We start from the raw sequence: 6,338 nt of genomic DNA, 5'->3' as shown, positions 1-6,338 counted from the left end.
TTCTGAAATTCCTTCTGGAACAGCTGAAATAGACAAAATGGGAAAGGGGGAGCACTAGCATTAGACTATAGAAACTGATAAATGCTTGAGCCCAGCTTGTCTTTTGGTCTATGCACAGACAGATTGAGTAGTAAAGCACATAATTAAATGCTCACAGGCCTAAATAATGGTTTGTGTATTATACGTATACACAAGCGTACGTGCAAGTTGTCTGTGAGCACAGTATGGAGGGTTGTTGCATGCAGGACCAAAATATCCATGGACCAATTGAAGCAACTGTATCAGTGCATGCCACTGTAGGCTCTCTCCTCTATTTCTGTTTTGATGTCTAAAGAAGCGTCACCTGGGCCTGCCACAAAGTGCATGAGAACTCCTGGAACAGGGCGGGTGCATAGGGTGGGATTCGCAAAGTTACACAGCTTCCTAAAGCCCAGGTTAGAATCCACTGTGATTCACAAAACACCTGCCAAACCATGCAAGGACCTAACCTCACTTCATATCAATGTTTCTGTCTCTTGAGCGTGAGCACTGTGGCCTCATTCCAGGTGTGCAGGTGCCTGGCTCCTGCCTAAGCCCCAGAGTGATTCACTAAGCACATTCACCCACTTGTCTTGCGTGGGGAGCCTAACCTGGCAGGAGTGCTCACGTGCTGCCTACTGCCTTGGGTCACATTCAAATTCCAGCCAGAGGAGGAGGTGACAGTGCTGTCACCCACTCTCTAACCTTTGGCTCAGTGGTTAGAGAACTCTACCAGGGTGGAGGAGACCCAGATTCAATTCTCCCCTCTGCTTGAGGGGAAGAAAGGATTTAAGGGGGTGGGGCAACCAGGTTTCCCATGCCTTAAGATCTAGAGGAAGCAGTTTCCCCAGATAAACAGAGCCACTGAAGCAACATGGTCTTCCATGGGTCTCCCACGTATAGGGCAACCATAACTCCCTGTCCTAAATATGGGACAGGGAGATATGGGGAAGGGCAGCTCCTCCTGGCCCCACCAAGCCCCAGGGAGCTGGCGCCCCGCTCCCCCCAGCTCTGGGAAAGCAACGGCCGCAGCCGCTCACGCCCCCACCCCTAACACCTTAGGGCCTAAATTTTGGACAATTTGCCCCTTTTAAAAAATAAGTAGGGACGTCTTTTTGGTGTCCCAAACATGGGACCGTCCCACCCAGTATAGGACAGTTGGTCACCCTACCCATGTAGGTGCCCTAACCACTAGGCTACAAAGTTAGTCTCACTCTCTTTGGTCCAATGACCCGTTAATTTTGTAATTTACAGTGGAAGAGCTTCTACAGGAGAGATTTAGGGTGCCCCCTTCAGCATATCCCTTAACTCCATGGATTGTCCCTCTCCTGAGATGTGGGAAACAGATTTTCCATCCTTCCTCCTCATCAGAGAGACAAAACAATTGAATCTGGGTCGCTCACATCACAGGCGAATTTTCTAACCACTGGGTTAAAAGTCAGAGGGCTGGCAGGAGCAGCTGTGCCCCCTCCAGTCATGTGTGTGTGGGCAGGCACCTGTCTGATCCAGGTTATGTCTACACTTACCAGTAATGTTGATGGCTGCTATTCAATTTTAGGTATGCCAGTTGTGTACCTAAAATTGATTTTGCAGCTGTCGACACTGGTCCCTGTCCTCACTGCAGAATGTCTATGGGAGTGCTCCTCCAGTTGGCATTCCTTAAACCTTGCAGCTCACAAGGAGTTCCAGAGTCAACGCTGATCCCAGAACGCGCTGTTTTGTGCACATGTGAAGTGGCACCCCAGAAGTTGGAACTTAAACATTCAATCTTCTGTGGCCAGTGTACACCTAGCCTCAGTCTCACAGGAAAATGCCTTAAAAAGTCTTGTGACTCAGGTGAGGGGCTCCTGGACTGTGAATTGTTAGCAAAGATAGGTGCCAGCGTCTAGCTGCAGGGGTCGCCTAGCTTTGAGAGAGAGACAGGGATTTGCACATACTCCTGCTGTTGTCATCTTCCATTGGCCATCTTAGACAGCTTCCTAGTAAGTACACTGACTTTTCTACATCACAGTCTAAAGCAGTGCTTCTTAAACATTTTGAAACCATGGAACAACAAACAATAATATTTTTAATGCAGAACACCTATGAAAAACTTCTTCCAAAAATTGTTGCGAGACCAAAAAAGCCCCCACACATATACAACAAAAAGAAAATGAAGTAATTTAATTGAGTATCATAGCAATGAAAAAGTAACATTGTATCAGGTTTTAATAGCAGAAAATATAGACCATCAGCGTATGATATCAAAAAAAGGGTCAGACACTCACAGCACACCTGAGAGTTGTTCTTGGAACACAGTTTAAGTAACTGGTCTAAAGCACCTATCTTTTCCCATTTATTGTATAGGGAGAGTAAATGCCTAACTCAGGCTTTGTTAATTACAGTGTTGATCCTGTGACTATCTAGACACCTAAAAGTTAGGTCTTATGCCCTTGAGTATAATACCCAAGCCCCTTTGTGAATCTAGCGCACACTCCATTATCTCTCAGTCAAGTCAGCAGTTATAAGCCTCTGCCTGCTTCAAGTGGGACAATGTTCACAAAGAAGCTCTGTCTCTGCATCACTGCCCAAGCTCACCACTGGGGAGAATGTTGCCACATCACAAAAGATTTCCAAACACTGTCAATTGCTAAAGGCTTTAAATAACTTTCAAAATATTTCCCCCTACCTCATAGTTTGTCTCATCAAAGAAGGGTTAGCTCACTAGGGCACATCCAAGAACCCTAGCACACCTACTGTTTTTATTAGTAACAGAGAGAAAGCCGTGCTAGTCTATATACTATCAAAACAAAAAAGCAGTAAATTAGCACTTTAAAGACTAACAAAATAATTTATTAGGTGAACTTTCATGGGACAGACCCACTTCTTCAGGCCATAGCCATACCAGAACAGACTCAATATTTAAGGCATAGAGAACCAAAAACAGTAATCAAGGTTGACAAATCAGAAAAAAAATTATCAAGGTGAGCAAATCAGAGAGCAGAGAGGCTTGGGGGGGGGCGGGGGTTAAGATTTAGATTAAGCCAAGTATGCAACAGAGCCCCTATAGTGTCCCAGAAAATTTGCCTCCCAGTTCAAACCACGTGTTAATGTGTCGAATTTGAATATGAAAGAGAGTTCAGCAGTCTCTCTTTCCAAAGCAGTGTGAAAATTCTTCTTCAATAAGATGCAACCTCTTAAGTAATTAACAGAATGGATCACTCCATTAAAATGCAGACTAACTGGTTTGTGGATCAGGAGCGTTTTGATGTCTGTTTTGTGCCCATTAACTCTTTGAGAGAGTTTGAAGTCTGTCCGATATACAAAGCATCTGGGCATTGCTGGCACACGATGGCATACATGCTGTTAGTTGAGGAACATGAGAATGTGCCCATGATTCTGTGACTAACCTGGTTAGGTCCAGTAATGGTATCTCTAGAATAGATATGCGGACAAAGCTGGCAGCAGGCTTTGTTGCAAGGAAAAGTCCCAGGACTGGTGTTCCCGCAGTATAGACTGTGGCTGTTGGTGAGAATCCTCATAAGGTTGGGAGGTTGTGTATATAAACATATACATTTATATACACAAAAACGTGTTACTACTATATCTTAATCTATGTTACAAGAAAATTATTGAGAAACTGGAGGGAGTCTAGAAACCAGCAACATAGGCAACCAGGATAATGGAGAAACCATTGTACGTGAAAAACAAATAAATAAAAGAACCAAGCAACAACTAAACTGGAGAACGCAAGCTGTAGTCCACAAACATTTTATGGGCACGCACTCTGAGGAAGAAATGATGTGTTGTGCTAAACAGACATCTGCCTAAAAATGAAAGATTGAAATGAAAAAATGAAAAATGGAACATACAGAAAAAAATCTTCCTGCTGGTGAGATGTGTTAGGCTGTGAAATAGTACACATGAGAAAGTTGTGAATGCCCAATTTTTCTGGACTTTTAAAAGTACACTGTACAAAGCACTAGTGTGGGGTGATATAGAATGATCCTGCATTAACAGAGAGACGGGATGATGGATTAAGCCTTGTCCATGTGTAAGTTTTGAGAATGTTGTAGAACATCCTGGAAGACAACTTGTTAGCAAGAAAGTACATTTATATTGATCTTTTTGTTCATGGTCCTCTATTATCTGCTGAGTTCCTTGCCATCCCATTCATTGAACAAAGTAGAACAGTAGCTGTATGTGATATGGCTGGTAGTAATCATTTAAGAATGTCTCCACCTACCAACAGCACAAGAACATGGCCAAAGATTTCAAACTTAACTTCCAAAAAAGTTAGGTTTCTAAATCCAGATTTTAGCACTTTAATAAAAATTGCTGGTTTTCCAAAGGTGTTAAGCACCTGAAGAGCACCAGATGATATCAGTGAAATTTGTAAGTGCTCAACTTTTCTGGAAATAATGCCATTTTCATGTATTTAACTGTGGAATTAGAAATATAACTTGAGATATCTAGGCTTGAACATTTTCTCCACAGCATTATATTGGTCTCTTTTGTTTACAGAGAGGAGAAAACCTAAAGTGTTCATTTTGTGAGTAAAAATTCCTCCAAAAAGTCTCCTCTCTCCAAATCAATAGGGGGCAGTACCAACTAACTTTTCTTTTTCATCGCGGTGGAAATCAGATGAATGATAATTCTCTAACCAAGTTTGGCAAGAAGCATCAGGCACACATGGAGGTGGATTTCGGAGGCTCTAGCAGGCCAGGAACTCTGAGGACGAACATTCCAAATTAAGAACCAAAACATTCCAGGCACTTCTGTCTAACTGTAACATGAACACAAGCAGATGACATCTGCATTTCCACTCACAGCACAGAGCAGGATTAACTGGCCACTTGGGAGGTTTGCCTAGCAAAGGAAAATCTCCAGCTGGTACAGCGCTAGTAGAGGACACCTGGACAGAACTGCACTTGCACTCCAGTGAAACCCCAACAGACAGTTCAGCCCCACTGGGGATGGTACAAGCCAGCACTATTTGTAGCAATTTTGCAAGTTAAAGAAAAGCAGTATTGTAATTTTATTTATTACATGGTTAGTCTTGAAAGGGCTACAGTACTGCCTTTTTTTTTTTTTTTGTAAAGCTACAGACTAATATGGCAACCCCTCAGACTATTCAAATTGCAGTAATCGAATCCATCCCAACCTTGAAAGAGCAGAAAAGGACCAGACACACATCTTATGTGTCTGAAGAGCATTCAGGTACATCCTGGGCAGCAGCTTCAACAATCATCAAGTCTCCTACACCGGGTTGCACAAAGTAGGGGCCAGCCCCATGGGGGAATGTCAAATTTTATAAGAGAGGCACAGCCCAACTGGCTGCTGGGTCTCAGGCTCATCATCTCATTACAAATGGTGAACTAGGTTATTGTCTTTATGTACCTGTAGTCACTTTTATACACCGATAAATAACATTTTTAGACTTATCAAAACAAAAAGCAGTCAAGTAGCACTTTAAAGACTAGCAAAATAGTTTATTAGGTGAGCTTTCATGGGACAAAACAAAAAGCAGTCAAGTAGCACTTTAAAGACTAGCAAAATATTAGGTGAGCTTTCGTGGGACAGACCCACGAAAGCTCACCTAATTAGCAAAATAGTTTATTAGGTGAGCTTTCGTGGGTCTGTCCCACGAAAGCTCACCTAATATTTTGCTAGTCTTTGAAGTGCTACTTGACTGCTTTTTGTTTTCCTCAGAGAGGTAGACATCGAGCTGGACAACTGGGAAGAACTAGCAGACGACTGCAGCAGATGGAGGCAGGGGTTACACAAGGGCCTTCAGAAGGGCGAGTTGAAGATCAGACAGCTAGCAGAGGAGAAGTGAGCGTACAGAAAGCACAATAAGGACTTGCCAGACACCCACTACATCTGCAAGAGATGCAGCAAGGACTGTCACTCTCGTGTGGGTCTTTATAGTCACAATAGACGCTGTAAATGAAGTCTTAAATTGAAACTTTAAAGGGCGCGATCCATAGTCTGTGCAGACTGAAGGATGCCTACTGTATAGACTAGCAGGGCTTCCTCTCTGTTACTATTTTTAGACTTAATTTTCTTACACATGCTGAAAGGGTTTTTTCATATGTACACAACCAAAATTTCCATCAGTTTGGATTACATCAAATGGGGAGACACTGCTTATTGCAAGGATGAAATTGGGGGCTTAATATAAAAAAATGTGCTCATCCCTGGATACTCTCTGCCACCCTCGCCACAAGCTGGGCCCACCAGAGCCCGCCCACCTCTCAGGACTGGAGCCAGTGTTGCTGATGGCATGGCGGGGGCTGTGCCCCCCCAGACAGGTGCTTTTTGAAGAGGGGGTGTAGCTA

The sequence above is a fragment of the Carettochelys insculpta genome, chromosome 1 (genome assembly GCF_033958435.1).
Source record: "Carettochelys insculpta isolate YL-2023 chromosome 1, ASM3395843v1, whole genome shotgun sequence".
NCBI lineage: Eukaryota > Metazoa > Chordata > Testudines > Carettochelyidae > Carettochelys > Carettochelys insculpta.
This window is presented reverse-complemented; position numbering follows the sequence as displayed.